This window comes from Musa acuminata, chromosome BXJ1-1 (assembly GCF_036884655.1).
Source record: "Musa acuminata AAA Group cultivar baxijiao chromosome BXJ1-1, Cavendish_Baxijiao_AAA, whole genome shotgun sequence".
Lineage (NCBI taxonomy): Eukaryota > Viridiplantae > Streptophyta > Magnoliopsida > Zingiberales > Musaceae > Musa > Musa acuminata.
In genome coordinates this window covers 40,192,737-40,215,618 of record NC_088327.1, presented here as the reverse complement: position 1 = coordinate 40,215,618, position 22,882 = coordinate 40,192,737, and positions in this window count along the sequence as shown.

Sequence of the window (22,882 nt, the reverse complement as noted above, 5' to 3'; positions counted from 1 at the left end):
AGACTTGAGACACCAAGGATGTCCTGTATGAGTGCTCCACTCTTTGATATCAGACTTATAGGTTTAGTTGTCCTAAATCTAGTACAGTTGGTTATTGGGAGTGGTAGTTGACCTTACGAGGGCTATTGAGTGTCGATAGAGGATCATCTACTCTCGGCATCATGAGAGGAATATCCCATATGTTCTTGCTTAGACGAATCTTTGGCTAAGGTCTTTCGGGTTGAGAGAGAAAGAGTTCTCCGGGACAATCCGATTAGAGCGAGACTCGAGTAGAAACTGTATGGGTCTGACAGCACCATGCTCGATATATAGTCTCTGGGATATTAGATAGATGAGGGATTATAGGTACATGGTAACTGAGGATAGATAGGTCCAATGGATTGAATTCCCCTATATCGTCTAGGGACTATGACGTAGTGGCCTAATACGTCCGTAGTCGATGAGTCGAGTGAATTATTATAGAAATAATAATTCACTGAGTTAGAAGGAGTCCTAATAGTTATGACTCACAGCCAGCTCGATATTGGGCCTAAAGGGTCACACACATAAGGTAGGCATTGCAATGAGTAGAGGTTCGGATATGAGATATCCGATGGAGCCCTTGTCTTATTGGATATCCAATAAGCCCCTGAATTATTGGATCCCATGGACGAGATCAAATAAGAGCCTATGAGAGATTATTGGATAGAGACCCACTAATCTAAAAGACTTGGGTTATTGGATGCAGATCTAATACCCACTAGGGAAGGATCCATTAGGGTTTCACAGGGGACCTCTATAAATAAGAGAGATCCAGAGCCTTTGCTTGCCTCTCCTATTCTCCTTCCCCTCTCCACCTTAGAGCAGTCTTGGAGTTTTGAGGAGCGTCGTCGTAGCCCTGCTGTGTGGATCACCGCTAGAGAGGAGGATGCTTGACCTCCTTCACCCTCTCCTAAAGATCTACAAGGAAACAGGGATATACAATCTCCGTAGGTAACATAATCTATTCTATACGCAGTTTTTTCAGTTTCGCGGATTTTGCACCCCAATCTTCATATGATGACGAACATCTCTTTGGGAATCAGGGATTTTTATTTTCTTGTTCTTCCGCTGCGCATGCGATGTCGCCCCCAAGATTTCCCAACAGTGGTATCAGAGCCAGGTTGTTCGTGCGATAGATTGGTTTTGAACTGCGTGTGTTATGTTTTGGAGAAGCTTTTGATCTGCGCGGGCACTGCGCCCGCACTCAAGGGCAGTGGCGCCTACGGCCGTTGCTCTCGCGTGGTGATGCGCCGCAGGGCAGCGGCGCTAGTGGCCGTTGCTCCCGCAGGCAAAAACCTCGCAAGGGCGACCACCCGGCGAGGCAACACCGCCTGTGGGCATTGCCTCGCGGGTAGAACCGCCCACAGGGGCGCCCACCCGCGGAGGCAGCAACGCCGGCGGGGGCGCCCAGCTGTAGGGGCAGTACCGCCAGCGGGCGTGCCGCCTGCATGCGAGGGCAGCAATCCCGCCCTCCGCCGCACAGCCCGTAGCCGACAGGATGGCAACGGTGGCGGTAACAGCAGGGGAGATGAGGGCCTTAGGGTTTTTGGCAAAAAAGATAGTTTTGCCCCTGTGAATTTGAGAAATTCTAGTTTCTGTCTTTTGTCCAAATTATAAAAATACCCCTATGAATTCAAAAATTTCCTATATGTCCCTGATTTCATAAAATACTAATTAATTAAAAGGTTTAGTTTATTATTATTTTTATCATTATCTAGTAGTCCTACATGACGATGATTATTTATACATGTGGTGTATGATGTGTGGACGGATGATCATGGACCGTGAGATGTGTGTACTTGTGATTATTATTATTGGGGTCTGCGAGCCTCCATTATATTTCTCGTTTATTGTCAGGCCTACGTGCCTATGATTAAGTTGTAATCACATGAGGAGGCACAGCGGGAGCGTGGATGCGATTACGGGACCCACGAGCCGGACAATCGCGATGCATGAAGATGCATCGAGATATCGACAGAACCGACGAGGACGAGATGGGCGATCACAGGGCATGGAGATGCACCGTTGCACACATATATCTTGATGTGAGTGATTAGGCCTACTGGCTCAGGCCTAGTCACATTAGGTTATGGTCCATGATCATCTGATGTGATTGCTTATATACATACTATATATGTATATATATTTGCATGCGATGGAGATATATATTAAATTTGTATATGTGTGACATGTCATATTAGGAGACTAAATCATAGAAACATCTCTCTCGATAATATTAAGTCGGTAAACGTAAGACAATTAGATTGACCCACGTGGCCTTCCATCGTTATAAGTAGGAATCGATTCCCGGTGTAGGTTGAGTTGGTCGAGTCCCTCGAGACTCACCTATATCGCGATTTGCTATCTTGCTTACGACATAGAAATGCCACTGGTGACCTGAGGACATGGTATGCTTGGTTGAGTCCCTCGAGGGTATATCATCAAATCAGACTCATCTTGTAATGAAGGTGTTGACTTAACCGAGCATCATGGTTGGCCGAGTCCCTCGAGACCATGGTGATTCGGAGGCCAAACAAGACGGGAATCACAAGGAGTTGTGATCGGCAAGAGTTGCCTACCTTTTAGGCTTAGTGTGATTGGTCGAGTCCCTCGAGGTTATACTAAGACGTTGATTGAATCCTGATCCCCACTAGAAGTCTGCCGAAGACTTCTGTTTCACGTGCTGAGGGTGTCGTGTGACTCGTTAGTAAAATAGTGGGAGCATATTAAGATAGAAGTTCGTATCTTGATAGTTTATTTCTTGCAAAATCTGCATGTTATTCATTTCTACTGCATCTTTATTTTCAGAAAATGTCACTTTCAAATCCCTTATGTGGCATACTTGATGTCAACTGCCTCACTGATCCAAATTATACGGATTGGCTCTGTAACTTGAGAATTATTCTCACGGTGGAGAAAATCGTATATATCCTTGATACAGTGATGCCTAAGCCCAAAGAAGGGGCAAGCGAGGATGAGATTGCTTCCTACGTGAAGTACATTGATGACTCCACTCTTGCTCAGTGCTATATGTTGGACTCTATGACTCCTGAGTTAGAGAGACAACATGAAAAGATGGATACCAGATCCATTCTCCTACATGTCTATAAATTGTTTGAGGAATAAGGAAGGACTCAGCGATATGAGATATCCAAGAGCCTCTTCCATGCTAGGATGACTGAGGGGACACCGATTCAGAACCATGTAGTGGATAGAGAAACTCACAGGTCTAGGAATGGTCCTAGAGAATAACTTGTGTGTGGACATTATGCTTCAGTCCCTACCAGATTCCTTTTCACAGTTCATATTGAATTTTGATATGAACAAGCTTGAGGTGACTCTCGGAGAGCTCCTCAATATATTGAGGGAGGTAGAGAGTACTATTACGAAAGAGAAGCCAGTTCTCTATACTGGTGAGACCAGAAAGAAAAGAAAAGCAGAAAGGTCCCTTAAGAAGGGAAAGGGCAAGGGCAGACCAGGTAAAGCAAAGGTTGCTAAGAAAGACCCAGCAAAGGATAAAGGCCAGTGCTTCCACTATAGTAAAGATGGGCACTGGAAAAGGAACTGCAAAGAGTACCTTGCAGAAAGGGCGAAACAAAAGCTTGATGAAGCTTTAGGTACATATCATGAATGTAAATGTGTCCAAGAGGAAATGAGATGAGATGAACAATGCTTACCTGTGGCATTGTAGGCTAGGTCACATCCATGAAAGAAGGATTCAAAAGTTGCTAAATGATGGATATTTAGGTCCATTCGACTATATGTCATATGCAACTTGCAAGCCTTGCCTTCGTGAAAAACTGACAAACTCTCCATTTAGTGGAACTGGAGAGAGAGCCACTGAGCTGTTGGAACTCATACATAGTGATGTATGTGGACCTATGTCAACTCATGCCATTAGTGGTTACTCCTACTTCATTACCTTTACTAATGATTTCTCAATATATGGATATGTGTACTTAATGAAGTACAAGTCCGAGGCCTTTGAGAAACTCAAATAGTATAAGAATGAGGTGGAGAACCAGACTGGAAAGAGTATCAAAACTCTTCGATCAGATCGAGGAGGTGAGTACTTAAGTACAGAGTTTACTTAATTCCTCAAGGACTATGGGATATTATCCTAATGGACACCTCCTTATACACCTCAGCTCAATGGTGTCTTTGAAAGGAGAAAAAGTATGCTATTAGGTATGGTATAATCTATGATGAGTTTCGTTGACCTACCAATCTCATTCTAGGGATATGCCCTAGAAACCACAGCTTACCTTCTGAATAGAGTTCCAACTAAGTCGGTAGTGTCTACACCATATGAGATATGGAAATGGAAGAAGCCTGATCTTAGGGTTGTTAAGATTTGGGGCTGCCCTGCCCACGTTAAAAGACACAACCCTGATAAGTTATAATCAAGGACAGAGCGATGCAAATTTGTAGGATACCCCAAGGAAACTTGTGGGTATTATTTCTATTATCTCGAGGACCAAAAGGTCTTTGTAGCTAAGAGAGTAGTGTTCCTTGAGAAGGAACACATTCTTGGCGGAGATAGTGGGAGAATGATAGAGTTGAGCGAGGTTGGAGAACCAAGCTCAAGCACCACTCTACAGCTCGAGTATGTTCAGGTACCTAATACACAAGTTTCAACTTTACGTATGTCTGATAGAGTATCCCATCCTCCTGAGAGATATGTGAGACATATTAGAAGAGAAGATATTGAGGATATTGATCCTCAGACCTACAAGGAGACTATTATGAGTATGGACTCCGGGAAGTGGCAAGAAGCCATAAATTCTGAGATGGATTCTATGTACTCTAACAAGGTTTAGAACCTAGTTGATGCGCCCGAAGGTATTGTACCCATCGGTTGCAAGTGGATCTTTAAGAAAAAAAAATTGGAGTAGATGGAAAGATAGAGACCTATAAAGTAAGGCTAGTGGCTAAGGGGTATCGTCAAAGGCAAGGTGTTAACTAAGATGAAACCTTCTCACCTGTAGCAATGCTAAAATCCATCAGAATTCTCTTGGCTATTGCAGCACACTATGATTATGAGATCTGGCAGATGGATGTGAAAACCGCATTCCTCAATGGAAACCTCGAGGAGGAGGTGTATATGATACAACCTAAGGGATTCGTGTCCAAGAACTGCCCAGATAAGGTGTGTAGGTTGCTTAGATCCATTTATGGACTAAAGCAAGCTTCCCGAAGTTGGAACATAAGATTTGATAAGGCAAACATATCTTATTACTTCGTTAAGAACGAAGATGAGCCTTGTGTGTATAGGAAGGTAAGTAGGAGCGCTATCACCTTTTTGGTATTATATGTGGATGACATCTTGAAAATTGGGAATGACGTAGGAATGCTATCCACAGTAAAGGCTTGGTTATCTAGACACTTCTCCATGAAAGACTCTGGGGAAGCATCCTATATCTTGGGGATCAGAATCTATAGAGATAAATCCAAGAGGATGCTTGGCTTGTCCCAATCCAGGTACATAGAAACCATTGTCAAAAGGTTTGGCATGGAAAATTCCAAGAGAGGTCTCATACCGATAAGACATGGGATATTGCTTTCTACGAGTATGTCCTCAAATACTCCAGAAGAAAGGGCGAACATGGATATGATACCTTATGCCTCAGCAATAGGGTCTATCATGTATACCATGCTATGTACTAGGCCTGATATAGCACATGCTTTGAGTGTCATGAGACAGGTATCAAGCGGATCCAAGCTTGGAGCACTAGAAAGTAGTAACGTGTATCCTTAAGTACTTGAGAAGAACTAATGATCTTTTACTAGTATATGGAGGTAGTAGCCTTAAGGTTGAAGGCTACACAGACTCAAGTTTTCAGTCTGATGTTGATGATAGCAAGTCAAATTCAGGGTACGTGTACATTTTGAATGGAGGAGCAGTGTGCTGGAAGAGTTCCAAGCAAGATACTATTGCTGACTCGATCACAGAGGCGGAGTATATTGCTACATCAAATGCAACAAAGGAGGGAGTTTGGGTGAAGAAGTTCATCACAGATTTGGGAGTCGTGCCGGGTAGCGAGGAGCCGATCTCCTTATATTGTGATAACAACGGGGCAATTGCTCAAGCGAAGGAACCTAGGTCTCATCAGAAATCTAAGCATATACTAAGAAGGTTCCACCTTATCAGAGAGATCATAACCCGAGGAGATTGTTGAATCTCGGATTTTGATGATAAAATCAATTGATGGGTTATTTGATCTAATCCATATTATTGAGTTAAGTGTGCAGGATTAACTACGATAACCAGAAAACATAAAGCAAGGATACCGGAGTGGAGCTCGATGGACGTTTAAGAGACCGAAGAATCATCGGAGATGCTGCCGGAACCGTCCGAGAAGAAATCGGGAACGTGTCGGAAGTTCGCCGAAGAAATCGTCGGAGGCTCGCGGAGATCACCAAGAAGGCTCGGCTACTCGTTAAAGTCATCACAAAGATTGGGAGCTTGTAGGGAGTCCGTCGGAAGAAGTTCGTCGGAAAGCTCGCCGGAACAAGACTCGACGTTCGCGGTTAAAAAACTTGCTTAGGATGTTTTTTTATGTAGTTCACCTGTAATTAGGATTAGGATTAAGAGATAATCCTATATCCTGGTTAGGGGCCAACTGGGCCCAAAGTCAAATTTGGTTTGGGCGAAAAATAAGCCAAACCAATGAATCGGAAAGCCAGGCGGTGGAACCGCCTGGCTGGGCGGTGGCACCGCCCAGCACCCGAGTGCTGGGCGGTGACACCTCCTTGGCTGGGCGGTTGCACCGTCCAGCACCCGAGCGCTGGGCGGTGGCACCGCCTGGCTGGGCGGTGGAACCGCCAGCACCGGGAACCCTAAGAGAATTCAAATTTTGGAGCCCAAAATTTGAATCCTCTTGAGGCCTATAAATACCCCTCAAATCTCAGCTGAGGTTACAACTTTTGAGAAGCATTTTGATTGAGAGAAAAGTCTTAGAAAGTCTTAGCAAGTCTTGTTTTCAATTTGCTAGAGAGTTCTCCTCCTTCTTTCTTATTGAAAATTTGTAAGAGGTTGAGCTGCTTGTAAAAGGTTGTAAGAGGGGTGTTTACCCTTCCATTTCAAGAGACTTGCTAGTGGAAGGTGGGAGCCTCATCGAAGAGGGGCCTCGCAAGTGGAGTAGGTCATTTGACCGAACCACTCTAAAAATCGGCGTAATCTCTGGTTTGCTTTTTATTATTGTCATTTACATTACTGCAAATCTTCTTACTGCTTTAGTTCCTTATTGCTCTTGCTGCGCAACTTTAAGAACACGCCTTCAAGTTAAATTTCTCAAGTTTCGTTCTTAACGTACGAAAGATTTTGATTAAAATCGAAGTTTTAATCCGCTGCACTAATTCACCCCCCCTCTTAGTGCCGCTCCGATCCTAACAAGTGGTATCAGAGCAAGGTTATCTCTCATATTTGGTTTAATACCCAAGAGAGATGACTTACTCCGGCATGCAAGAGGGCCATTCTATTGCACGACCACCTTTGTTTAATGGGTCGGATTACACATATTGGAAGACTCGCATGAGAATCTTCCTCATTTCTATGGACTTTGAGCTTTGGTCTATTGTCGAGAATGGATTTCAAAAATCTTCTCTTCCGATGAGCGAATGGAATGAATCGGAGAAGAAGGTTTTTGCTTTAAATGCAAAGGCTATGAATGCCTTGTTTTGTGCACTAGACAAAAACGAATTTAATCGTGTTTCAATGTGTGATTCGGCTTTTGATATTTGGAGAACTCTTGAGGTCACTCATGAAGGCACTAGCCGAGTGAAAGAGTCCAAAATCAACATCCTTGTGCACTCTTACGAACTTTTCCGAATGAAACCAAGTGAGTCCATTGGAGACATGTACACCCGGTTTACGGATGTCATCAATGGACTCAAAGCTCTTGGTAAAGATTTTACTAACTTTGAACTAGTAACTAAAATCTTAAGATCCCTCCCTAAAAGTTGGGATCCAAAAGTTACGGCCATTCAAGAGGCCAAAGACCTTAAAGCATTCCCTCTTGAAGAACTCATTGGGTCTCTAATGACCTACGAAATGACATGTCAAGCTCATGACGAGCTCGAGAACCCCCTTCCAAAGAACAGGAAGGATATGGCACTCAAATCACAAGAAGACCACTTGAAAGGAACATCAAGTGATGAGGACAGTGACAATGACATTGCACTTTTGACTCAAAAGTTTAAAAAATATTTAAGAAAGAACAGATTTAAAAATAATACAAAAAATAAATTTGAACAAAAGAAGGACCAAGTGATTTGCTATGAATGCAAAAAACCGGGACACTACAAGAACGATTGTCCTCAAGCCAAAAAGAGGACATCAAAGAAGAAGGCGTTCAAGGCAACGTGGGATGATTCAAGCACATCCGAAGAAGAGGAGTCCAACACCGAGCAAGTTGCTCATTACGCGCTAATGGCTTTAGGAGAAGAGGTATGTGATTTACTTAATGAAGATTTATCTTTTGAAGAACTCTCTATCGCTTTTCATGAATTATTTGATGAATGTAGAACTGTTAGCAAGAAGTTAAGTATCTTAAAGAAAGAGCATGCTTTGCTACAAGATAAGTTTGATAATATTCAAACTCCTCCATGCTCTAAGTGTGAGCACTTAGAAGCAATAAAAAATGAAAATTTGCTTCTTAAGGAAACCTTAAACAAGTTTAAGGTTGGTAGCAAAGGATTAGATATGATCCTTGCACACAAGGGTCACATCGCAAATAGAAATGGAATTGGATTTGTAAAAGGATTGCATCAAAATCCTACCACTTTCATAAAAGGACCTACATTACATGTTTCCTCTTATATGAAATGCAACTTTTGTTGCAAATCCGGACATATTGCCTACAAATGCCCATTTAGGAAGATTAGTTCACAAAAATTAATATGGGTTCCTAAAGGAACTATAAAGAATTCAATCATAAATAACAAAGTTAGTGGGTCAATTTTTGAGGCACCCAAAATCAAATGGGTACCTAAAAATCATCCTCTTTTGTAGACAAACCCACAAGCTAGGAGCAAGAGATGGTATCTCGATAGTGGATGCTCAAGACATATGACTGGAGATCCATCTCATTTCTCTATGCTCACTAGCAAAGAAGAAGGGTACGTTACCTTCGGAGACAACAACAAGGGCAAAATCATTGGCAAGGGAACTATTGGTAACAAATTTAATTTTTCCATTGATGATGTCTTACTAGTTGATGGATTGAAACATAATCTCTTGAGTATTAGTCAACTATGCGATAAAGGTTACATCGTTAGATTTGAATCAAATATGTGCATTATTGAAAAACCAAATCATAACATGACTATGATTGCTTTAAAACAAAATAATGTCTATACCATCAATCTTGATGAACTAAGTAATGAAATGTGCTTCTCCGTCGTAAATGATGATGCTTGGCTTTGGCATAGGAGATTAGGCCATGCAAGCATGAAAACAATATCTAAGATCTCATCTCAAGAATTAGTACGAGGAATTCCAAATTTAAAGTTTATTAAGGACAAAGTATGCGATGCATGTCAACTAGGCAAACAAATAAAAACAAGCTTCAAACCAAAAAATCAAATTAGCACTACTAGACCATTACAATTGATCCATTTGGACTTATTTGGACCAATTGATACAACAAGTCTAGGTGGAAGCAAATATGCTTTTGTGATTGTGGATGACTACTCTAGATATACTTGGACCTATTTCTTAGCTCACAAAAGTGATTGCTTCAAGTGTTTCTCTAAATTTTGTAAACTCACTCAAAACGAAAAAGGCTTCATGATTTCATCAATTCGGAGTGATCACGGTGGTGAATTCCAAAACCGTGAATTTCAAAATTTTTGCGAAAGTAATGGGTACAATCACAACTTCTCAACTCCAAGAAATCCTCAACAAAATGGAGTAGTTGAAAGGAAAAATAGAAACCTACAAGAAATGACAAGAACTATGTTGAATGAACAAAGTTTACCTAAGTACTTTTGGGCCGAAGTTGTAAATACGGCTTGCTACATCATGAATAGAGTCCTAATAAGACCATCCTTATCCAAAACTCCCTATGAATTATGGAATAACAAAAAACCAAACATCTCCTATTTTAAAGTTTTTGGTTGTAAATGCTTTATTTTAAATGAAAGGGATGCTTTAGGAAAATTTGATGCTAAATCCGATGAAGGCATCTTTCTTGGTTACTCTTCCGTTTCTAAAGCTTTTCGGGTTTTTAATAAAAGAACTTTAGTAATTGAAGAGTCTATTCATGTAGTTTTTAATGAAATTTTCGATTTAAAGAAAAATGATTTTGATGATGATCTTGGTTTTGATAATTTGAATTTAAATGAACCCTCTCCTCAAAATAGCCATTTGAATGCATCTTCTTCCGAAATTTCTTTACCAAAAGAATGGAAGTATGTAGATGCTCATCCAAAAGAGCAAATTATAGGAGATACATCAAAAGGGGTTCAAACTCGTTCTTCTTTCAAAAATTTTTGTGCTAACGCCGCCTTCCTTTCTCAAATTGAACCTAAATGCATTGACGAAGCCTTAAAAGATGATTTTTGGATCATTGCAATGCAAGAAGAATTGAACCAATTTGAGAGGAATGAGGTATGGAAGCTTGTTCCTAGACCAAGTGACCACTTAGTCATAGGTACTAAGTGGGTCTTTAGAAACAAGCAAGACGAAAATAGTATTGTGGTTAGAAACAAGGCTAGATTAGTGGCCAAAGGTTTCAACCAAGAAGAAGGTATCGATTACGAAGAAACCTTCGCTCCCGTGGCTCGATTAGAAGCCATAAGGATGCTCCTTGCCTATGCTAGTAGTAATAATTTTAAACTATTTCAAATGGATGTTAAAAGTGCTTTCTTGAATGGTTTTATTTCCGAAGAAGTATTTGTCGAACAACCTCCCGGATTTGAAAATTCTCTTCTTCCTAATCATGTATTCAAATTGACTAAAGCTCTCTATGGCTTAAAACAAGCTCCTAGAGCTTGGTATGAAAGGCTTAGTTCCTTTCTTATTTTAAATAATTTTACCAAAGGCAAGGTTGATACTACATTGTTTATTAAACATTTTGAAAATAATTTTCTTATTGTGCAAATTTATGTTGATGATATTGTGTTTGGCTCTTCGGATGAATCACTATGTGAATCATTTGCCAAATGTATGAGTCTTGAATTTGAAATGAGTTTAATGGGTGAATTAACTTTCTTTTTAGGATTACAAATCAAACAACTTAAGGATGGTATATTTATTAACCAATCTAAATACACATTAGAATTGTTAAAACGATTTAACATGGATAATTCAAAAGCAATAAACACCCCTATGAGTACTGCGACTAAGTTAGATATGGATGAAAATGGTGAAAGTTTCGATCAAAAAACATATAGGGGAATGATAGGTAGTCTACTCTACCTCACTGCGACTAGACCGGATATTATGTTTAGTGTAGGACTTTGCGCTAGGTTTCAATCTAATCCTAAATTATCTCATCTTAAAAGTGTTAAAAGAATATTTAGGTATCTTAAAGGAACTTCAAATTTAGGATTGTGGTATCCAAAATCTGAAAATTTTGATTTAATAGCCTATGCGGATGCCGATTTTGGCGGATGCAGAATAGATAGAAAAAGTACATCCGGAACATGCCAATTTTTAGGACATGCACTTGTTTCTTGGACTTCCAAGAAACAAAATTCAGTTGCACTATCTACGGCAGAAGCCGAATACATAGCTGCAAGTGCATGTTGTGCACAAGTCATTTGGATGAAAAATACATTAGAAGACTATGGAATTCACTTTAAAAATATTCCCATAAAATGTGATAATACTAGTGCCATATGTCTTACTAAAAATCCAATTCAGCATTCTAGAACTAAGCACATCGACGTTAGGCATCATTTCATACGCGATCATGTCCTTAACAATAATGTTGTTCTAGAATTCATTGACACAAAGCATCAATTAGCAGATATATTCACAAAAGCTCTGAACGAAGATCAATTTGAATTCATTAGAAGGGAATTAGGCATGTTAAATTGTCCCTAAAATGAGCTTCACGAAAAATGACTCGTTCTTTTCCTTTCCTTTATGGATTTGATTTCTTCTTCAATTCAAAATGATCCATTAAAGTATAATCTATTATCTTGAGGGAAGCAAACAAAAAAAGGGAGGGTGAGGAAGAAAATTTTTTTTTCCTCCACGGGATGCCAGCGGTGGCACCGCCAGATTTGGCGGTTGCACCGCCTGAGCGCTCGGGCGCCAGGCGGTGACACCGCTCGGTTTGGCGGTGGCACCAACCGAGCGACCCTTATTAACCCAAGGGGTTAGGGCCGGCGGTGACACCGCCCCCAACCCGAAGAGAGAGTTCTCAAAACCCACTCCCATTTCCTCTAACCCTCATTCTAACTCTTAGACACATTGGAGAAGGATTCTTGGTGGTCCAAGCCTTCCATCTCTCAACATAATCTCCACGAGGTAACTCTTGAAATCCCTCATTTCTTTTCTCTTTCTCTTGCTTATTTTTAACAATTGGTATCATCATCCTGTCTAGAAAATGGCTCCAAAGAGATCAAAAGGAATAAGGATTCAAGGAGATTCATATAACCATGACCTTTTTAGATCAAAAGAGGTAGCCCTTAGCTTTCCAAAATTTGAAATACGATGTGTCCATAAGGGAAAATACATTGATTTGGATGAACTAGAAGACTTAGATCCAATTAAATGGTTTGCTCAACTAGAAGCTCTACCTCTACTACAAATAGATGAACCAATCTATCCACGGTTAGTGAGATTGTTCTATACCAACCTATATGAAGACAATGATAGCCTAAGCACTTACATTCTAGGAACACCCATTAGAATTTTTGACAGCACCATTTGTGAGCTAATTGGCATAACTGAAAAAGATAGGGGATGCTATTTTAAAGGTAAATGGGACGTCAAAAAAATAGGAGCAACCTATTCCGAAGCCGTGAAAACAATTTTTGCAAATCCAAACCTTGACTTCCTACCCAAGAGCTGTGAACACTTAATGCCTTTCAACTCTAAAATTCTTCATCACATTATCACGAGCATCATATTCCCCAAACAATTTCATCTTGACGAAGTAAGTCAGTTAGAGATAGGAACCATGTATTGGATTATGACCGGTCAGCATAATTGTTTCGGGTACTTGATTCGCCAACACATGCAGGAAATTATGACTAAGGATACTATATTGCCATATGGGAGGTTAATCACTAGAATTCTTCATGCCTATGACATTTGCATTCCACCCAATGAAGAATCTATTCAAAATGATCGATATAACATAATAAATAAAAACCTGCTAAAAAAACTTAGGTGCACTTTTAGCAATGGCATATGGGTTAGGCAGCCTAGAAGAACGGATCCAATTCCTACACAAATAGAACAACCCGAAACACCAATTCTTATGGGAAATGAATCTCCTCCTCCTAGTCCCTTTGGAGCAGCACCTTCAGCTCCTGTTTCCTCCTCTGAAGATATCATTATGGCGGAGCTATCTCAGATCAAATCACAGCAAGAACAAATTCAGAATCAACAAGTTGAAATTTTGAAGACACTACGACAGATGAATGAAAAAATAGATATCATGTATCAGCACTGTGGATTACCTCCTAAGGATTAAATTGATGTATCTTTTTATTCTGTCCTGTTTGCTGTTCAAAAACAAGTTCATGTTTGTCATCGATTGTACGATAACTGATCTTTCCTTTAGATAACTACTGTCTTAATCTGCATAGATGATGATGTCTTTTGGACAAACTATTTCTGGAAAATTTGAATGAAGAACTTTGATAAATGCTAAACCTTTTTCTATGATCATCAATTAGCTGGCTTGTCTCTTTTTGTTGATGACAAAGGGGGAGAAGTGATGACTTACACCAGAACGATAGCATGGCTAATATGAATTTGTGATATGAATGTCTTATATAACTTGCAAATCCCTGAAAATATCACAAGATTGATATCATGAAATTTATATTGAAAATCTTTATCTTCTATCGTGGCAAAACTCGTCCCGTATCATTTAACTTATGATTTTCATCAAAGTTTCGCATTTACATTATGCTTAATGAGAATAACGATAAGTTCTACGGTTAGAGCTTATAGGTTTATACTTGAATTCAATGATGAAATTCAAGTGTTTTATCTTCTCATAATATGGCATATAGATAGGGGGAGTTACGTTTAACTCCGTCATCAATTGATTGTCATCATCAAAAAGGGGGAGATTGTTGAATCTCGGATTTTGATGATAAAATCAATTGATGGGTTATTTGATCTAATCCATATTATTGAGTTAAGTGTGCAGGATTAACTACGATAACCAGAAAACATAAAGCAAGGATACCGGAGTCGAGCTCGATGGACGTTTAAGAGACCGAAGAATCATCGGAGATGCTGCCGGAACCGTCCGAGAAGAAATCGGGAACGTGTCGGAAGTTCGCCGAAGAAATCGTCGGAGGCTCGCGGAGATCACCAAGAAGGCTCGGCTACTCGTTAAAGTCATCACAAAGATTGGGAGCTTGCAGGGAGTCCGTCGGAAGAAGTTCGTCGGAAAGCTCGCCGGAACAAGACTCGACGTTCGCGGTTAAAAAACTTGCTTAGGATGTTTTTTTATGTAGTTCACCTGTAATTAGGATTAGGATTAAGAGATAATCCTATATCCTGGTTAGGGGCCAACTGGGCCCAAAGTCAAATTTGGTTTGGGCGAAAAATAAGCCAAACCAATGAATCGGAAAGCCAGGCGGTGGAACCGCCTGGCTGGGCGGTGGCACCGCCCAGCACCCGAGTGCTGGGCGGTGACACCTCCTTGGCTGGGCGGTTGCACCGTCCAGCACCCGAGCGCTGGGCGGTGGCACCGCCTGGCTGGGCGGTGGAACTGCCAGCACCGGGAACCCTAAGAGAATTCAAATTTTGGAGCCCAAAATTTGAATCCTCTTGAGGCCTATAAATACCCCTCAAATCTCAGCTGAGGTTACAACTTTTGAGAAGCATTTTGATTGAGAGAAAAGTCTTAGAAAGTCTTAGCAAGTCTTGTTTTCAATTTGCTAGAGAGTTCTCCTCCTTCTTTCTTATTGAAAATTTGTAAGAGGTTGAGCTGCTTGTAAAAGGTTGTAAGAGGGGTGTTTACCCTTCCATTTCAAGAGACTTGCTAGTGGAAGGTGGGAGCCTCATCGAAGAGGGGCCTCGCAAGTGGAGTAGGTCATTTGACCGAACCACTCTAAAAATCGGCGTAATCTCTGGTTTGCTTTTTATTATTGTCATTTACATTACTGCAAATCTTCTTACTGCTTTAGTTCCTTATTGCTCTTGCTGCGCAACTTTAAGAACACGCCTTCAAGTTAAATTTCTCAAGTTTCGTTCTTAACGTACGAAAGATTTTGATTAAAATCGAAGTTTTAATCCGCTGCACTAATTCACCCCCCCTCTTAGTGCCGCTCCGATCCTAACAGAGATGTAGTAGTGGAAAGAGTTCCATCCGAAGATAACATTGTAGATCCACTAACAAAGTCGTGGTCTCAAATTGTCTTTGAGCATCACAAGGGTCTGATGGGGATTAGACACATAGGTGATTGACATTAGGTCAAGTGGGAGATTGCTAGTCATAGGTGCCCAACAAACCAATCACGTGAGTGATGGCACGTGTGACTTGATACAGAATCTTTTTGCTTATTATATTTTGGCATATATCACTTTATAATTATTGCATATATGCACATATATATTATGATGTCCTTGGATTTGTGCAATGGGAATCAGATCGTGATGAGATCACGAAAATGAGATCGATTCACCTTTAAACACATATCCTAAATAATCCCGGTCATAGGTTACTAGAGAGGGACATCGTGATAACTGGATAGACTGGTGTGCTGTATATGCATTCATATGATGGATGCAGCTGGTCTTATAGTTGCTCGTGTAGGGACATTAGGGATATAATATAGGTGCTCATTGGAGAATGAGTTCACTGATTGATCCACTTACGGAATGCTGGATGGTTGATGATGCCTTATTGTCAGACAGCGATTCCATAGTCCTAGTGGTATATCTGGTCCTTAGACTTGAGATACTAATGATGTCCTATATGAGTGCTCCACTCTTTGATGTCAGACTTATAGGTTTAACTGTCCCAAATCTAGTACAACTAGTCATTGGGAGTGGTAGTCAACCTTACGAGGGCTATTGAGTGTCGATAGAGGATCATCCACTCTCGGCGTCATGAGAGGAATATCCCATGTGTTCTTACTCAAACAAATCCCTGGTCAGAGTCATTCGGGTTGAGAGAGAAAGAGTTCTCTGGGAGAATCCGATTAGAGCGGGACTCGAGTATAAACCATATGGGTCTGACAACACCATGCTCGATATACGGTCTCTGGGATATTAGATAGATGAGGGATTATAGGTACACGATAACTGAGGACATACAAGTCTAATGGATTGGATTCCCCTGTATCATCTGGGGACTACGGCGTAGTGGCCTAGTACGTCCGTAGTTGATGAGTCGAGTGAATTATTACAGAAATAATAATTCACTGAGTTAGAAGGAGTTCTGACAAGTATGACTCACGGCCAGCTCAATATTGGGCCTAAAGGGTCACACAGATATGGTAGGCATTGCGATGAGTAGAGGTTCGGATATGAGATATCCGATGGAGCCCTTGTCTTATTGGATATCCAATAAGCCCCTGAATTATTGAATCCCATGGACGAGATCCAATAAGAGTCCATGAGAGATTATTGGATAGAGATCCACTAATCTAAAAGGCTTGAGTTATTGGATGCAGATCCAATACCCACTAGAGAAGGATCCATTAGGGTTTGACAGGGGGCCTCTATAAATAGGATGGATTTAGAGCCTTTACTTGCCTCTCCTATTCTCCTTCCCCTCTCCACCTCAAAGTAGGCTTGGAGTTTTGAGGAGCGTCGTCTCAGCCTTGTTGTGTGGATCATCGCTAGAGAGGAGGACGCTTGACCTCCTTCACCCTCTCCTAAAGGTCTGTAAGGAAATAGGGATATACGATCTCTCTCGATAACACAATCTACTCTATACGCAGTTTTTTCAGTTTCGCGGATTTTGCACACCAATCTTCGCACGACGACGAACATCTCTTTGGGAATTGAGGATTTTTGTTTTCTTATTCTTCCGCTATGCATGTGATGTCGCCCCCAAGATTTCCCAACAAAAGGTACCATAAATCTAGGATTATGATATCCAAAATTTGAGAATTTTATGTTAATTGCTTATGCTGATGCGAATTTTGCTGGGTGCAGACTAGATAGAAAAAGCACATCAGGAACATATCAATTTTTGGGACATTCCCTTGTTTCCTGGTCATCTGAGAAACAAAACTCGGTTGCACTATCAACAAACGAAGCTGAGTATATTACAGCTAGTGCATGCTGTGCACTAGTTGTGTAGGTGAAAAACACCTTAGAAGATTATAAAGTCTATCTTAAAAATATTCCCATTAAATGTGATAACACAAGTGCAATATGTTTAACAAAGAATCTCATTCAACACTCAAGAACTAAACATATTGATATTAGACATCACTTTATATGAGATTATGTCACTAATCATGATGTAATCATAGAGTTCATTGATACTAAGCATCAACTACTGATATTTTTATAAAACCTCTAAGTGAAGAACAATTTGATTTCATTAGAAGAGAATTAGGAATATTAATATGTCCGAATGCATGAACTTGTTAAGATTATTTTTTGGACTTTTTTGATTTAATGATCAAATCACTTAATTGCCATGATGATTTTACACAATTATATGCCTTAATTACATGTTGAAAATTATGTATTTTGGATATAAAAATTTCCATGATAATAAGCATGTTTTATCTTCATTTTTGAATTTGAAAATCTATAGCAAAACCTCATCCGAATGTATGAAAGTGTTAAATTTCATTTTCGAATCTTCTTGATCCTAACAATCGGATTTTCTTGATACATTATTCTCTTCCGGACTTAATAAACATATGTCATATCGAGTTTTGGATTCACATCATTGATTTTTGACATATGGAATCAACTAGCAAATGCATCTCTCATAGACTTATCATGTGAAAAATATCTTTCGAGAAATGGATTTGACGATTCCTTCTTATATCTTTTGAGAAATAGTTTTACGTGTAAGGATTTGATTCACACACATATCTTGATTCTTATAAAAATAAAGCATACTTTAATATCTTATCAATTTTAACTTCATTCGAGTAAGCTCACAAATGGCTTTTCTCCTTCATGCAAAAAGATAATAACTTCATTCGAGATACTTTAATATCTCCATGTCATGTTTTCCTTGAGATGTTTGTATAATTGGTATACTATCACTCATTATTGAAAAATGACATAAACCTAGTTAAAATTTGCTAATATTGTTCTCCTTTTTGTTGATGACAAAGGGGGAGAAATATATGAATTGATACTATGAGTGCCATATTTGAATGAGAAATATATGAATTGATTCTATGAGTGCCATATTTGAATTTAATGCTATATAAATTGATGCTATGAGTGCCATATTTGAATTTGAATTATGTTAAGATATCAAAAGCTTGCATCAAAATATATGATAAATTGGTGATAGAATTGCTATGATTGCCATATTTGCACTATGTTATTGCCATATTTGCACTATGTTAAGATATCTAGAGCATACATCGCAATTCTATAAATTGATATCTTGTCATGTGATGAAATGCTATGATTGCTAAACACTTGAAACGTTTGTATTATGTTAAGATATCAAGAACTTACATCATAGTTTTACATGTTGATATCTTACCATATGATGAATTGCTACGATTGCTATCTTTCACATTTGAAATGTAAAACCTAAAAATGGATGTCAAGCCTTGACATCATTTTCAGAGAAATACATCATGATAGGAATCTTGATGGGAGTATTGATAAGGTTAAATGATCTTAACTTCTTAATGTCTCTTGAATTCAAAGGCTTTGAATTCAAGAATAACTTATCTCAAGTATGGCATTTAGATAGGGGGAGTTAAGATTAACTCCGTTATCAATTGATTATCATCATCAAAAAGGGGGAGATTGTTGAATCTTGAATTTTGATGATGAAGTCAAGTGTCATTTGTTATCTAATCCATATATTGAGATAAGTGTATAGGATTAACTACGATGGAAGTAAGACATGCAGCAGGAGTTGCGCTGGAGTCAAGACCATGATCACGTTGGGGGTTTGAGAGTTCAACGGAAGTCTAGACGGTCGTCGGAGGTTCTGCGGGAATAAATCCGAGAAGTCTAGGAGTTTGCCAAAGAAGCTCGTCGGAACTCACCAAGTGGATCATCGTAAGTCCAGGAGTTTGCCGGTAGTCCGTAAGAGCATTGCCGAGGGTTCGTCGAATGTTCGTTGGAAGTTTGCCAGAAGAAGCGATTGATGCACCGGAGCAAGTTGTAGTAAATGTCTTAAGAAATATCGTAGTTAGCATGTAGATTAAGCTAGGAATGGGAGGTAATCTCATTAACTTAATTTGGGGGCAATTGGGCCCTTTATAGATCCAAATTGGGCCGAATGGATCAACCCATTCGGACCTAGATTTCTTGGCCGACGGTGCAACCGCCTAGGTCAAATGGTGGTACTACTTGGGCTTAGTCTCCGAGTGAGACTGGGTGGTGGTACCGCCCTTGTCAGGCGGTGGTACCGCTTGGGATCAGTCTCCGAGTGAGACTAGGCGGTGGTACCGCCCCTGTTAGGTAGTGGTACTGCCTGAGCTCAATCTCCGAGAGGTAATATCGCCCAGTTATGGCAGTGTATCACCAGGACCTTGAAAATCCGGGAGATGACATTTTTAAACTCCAAATTTAAACCAATTTGGGGCCTATATAGATCCCACCCTTTCCTGTATGAAGGGGCACCGAAAATCCAATCTTACTTTGTGATTTTTAGAGCTAAAAAATGTTGTATAAGCTAAAAGTTCTCCTCCCTCTTTTCTTCCAAGTTTCGATCATTCAAGAGAGGAGTGAAAATTCTATAAGGGTTGTCTCCTAAGCCCACCAAAATGAGTGAAATTGTAAAAGGGTGGTTAGCCTTCGCCTATTGAAGGAAGGCCTCTAGTGGACGTCGGTGACCTCGTCGGAGGAGGAAGCCAAAAGTGGATGTAGGTCAAGATTGACTGAACCACTCTAAAATTATGGTGCTCTATGGTTTGCATTTGTTCTTGCTGCTTACCTTACTGCAAACCTCCATATGTGCTTTACTTCCTCGTTACTTTTACTGCACTCATTTACGAACTCGCTTTCAAGTTAAGTTTCCGAAAATGGTTTTACGTCAGAAACGATTTCATCGTACGAACATCGTTTTAAATCGTTGAAAGTTTTCCGCTTAGTGCTCTTGATCCTCTTAGTGCTCTTGATCCTAACATAAAATTCTTTCATTTAATCAAAATAAATATAGTTATGAATAATTCTCTCTAAATCAATTAGAGGATTCGAAATATCATCAAAAAATAATGTTTAGTCTTGTAATAAACTAAAAAATATAGAATAATGGTAATAATAAACTAAAAAATCATGAATTTTAAGCCAGAATAAACCATTCAATCTCCGACTCTATTTTTTTTGTCTCATATATTTCCTGAATAATGAATGAGTTTCATTTATTTAAACTATACTGGATGATGAATCATTCAATCGTCCATAAATAAATGACTAAGGCATCATCCAATGCCTATTGGTGCCTTCTTCCATTAGAGAGGTGGAAGAACCATCAAATTAACTCATGGAAGTCTCCAAAAGAGATCTCACACCATCAAGCTTATTAATTGAAGTAGAATTTCTCTCCTCATAAGGTTTGTAAATTTGAAGTATAAAGATGATGGTAACATTGTTGAGCATATAAGCCTATTTCAGAGTCTTGCAAACAAGCTTGTTGCTACGAAAATGAATATAGATGATGAGATGCAATGATTATTACTTCCCAGCTCTTTACAAGAAAGTTGGGAAACATATGTTGTGATAATTTATAACTCCACGCCAGAGAAGACTCTAACTATAGATATGGTTAAAGATAGTTTACTATATGAAGATGCTAGAAGGAAAGAATAGGGTGAATCTTCTTCTAGTGCATTTGTTACTGAAAAATAAGAAAGATGTGGAAGAAGTCATAGTTGTTAGGATCGAGAGCACTAAGAGGGGGGGGTGAATTAGTGCAGCGGAAATCTTTCAGCGATTAAAAACGAAAGCTGCGTTCGTTCGATAAACACTATGCAAAAGCCGATCCTAGTTTACTTATTATTAAGTGCAGTTTACATTTAAACACAGTTAGCGTCTAAACGTAGTTTGCGTCTAAATGCAGATTGCGTCTAAATTCAGATTGCGTCTAAGCGCAGTTTGCGTCTAAGCGCAGATTGCATCTATGCGCAGTTTGCGTCTAAGCGTAGTTTACGTCTAAGCGTAGATTGCGTCTAAGTGCAGTTTGCGTCTAAACACAGTTTGCGTCTAAGCGCAGTTTAAGCAGAAGTATAAAGACAATGTGCTGCTATTCAAAAAGTAATATGCAAAAAGCAGATTTACGTCTAAACGTAGATTTACGTCTAAACGCAGATTTACGTCTAAACGCAGATTTACGTCTAAACTTTGAAACTCGTTTGTATACTCGCAGAAGGCAGTATGCAGTTGAAATTAAGACGTAAACGGAAGCTGAAATCTGATGATTGTGCGAGGAAAGCCGATTTACGTCTGAATGCAGTTTTACGTCTAAATGTTGAAACTCGTTCGTAAAGTTGCATAAGACAGTTTGCAGTTATAAACATATACAAGATGTAAATGTAAACTGCGAGGAAACTCGTTCGTAAAATCGCAGAAGACAGTTCGCAGTTATAAACAGATTCAAGACGTAAATGTAAGCTGCAAAGTAAGGATCGTACGAAAACACGTATTGACGTCTGAATCCAGATTCGGAAAGATTAGAGCTTAGAAACTTGTTCGTAAAAGCGCAGAGAGCAGTAGCTATGTAGGAGGTTTGCAGTAATGATAAAGTGCTCAAAATAAACGTAAACCAGAGATTTAGAGTGGTTCGGTCAGTCTTGACCTACTCCACTTTTGGCTTCCTCCACCGGCGAGGTTACCGACGTCAACTAGGTGCCTTCCTTCAATGGTCGAAGGCCAACTGCCCTTTTACAGTTTCTCTCCTTTTGACAGGCTCAGGAGACAACCCTTACAGATCCTTTCTCTCCTCTCTTTACAACTCAAGACTTGAAGAATAGAAAGAGGAGAACTTTTGGACTTTACACAAATTTGAGCTCTTAGAATCACTGAAAAGATCAAGAATTCGGTGTGGATCTATTGCTCTTTCTGTGCTGAATGGGTGGGGTATTTATAGGCCCCAACCCAGTTCAAATTTGGAGCTCAAAACGATCAAATCCCGGAATTCCGGGATCAGGCGGCTGCACCTCTTGATTGGAGAGGTTGCACCGCCTGGCAGAGCTCGAAGACCGAGCACAGGCGGTGCCACCTCTCTGTCAGGGAGGTTGCACCATCCAGTCTTGCTCGAAGACTGAGCCCAGGCGGTGCCACCTCTCTGTCAGGGAGGTTGCACCGCCCAGTCTTGCTCGAAGACTGAGCCCAGGCGGTGCCACCTCCTGGCTGGGGAGGTTGCACCGCCCAGTCTCGCTGGGAGGCTTAGCCCAGGCGGTGCCACCTCTTGGCCTGGGCGGTTGCACCTCCTGGTGCAATCAGGGTCCGAATGGTTAGCTCCATTCGGCCCAATTTCAATCTTTTTAGGGGCCCAATTGCCCCAAGATTAAGCTAATGGGATCACCTCCCATTTTCCAACTTAATCAA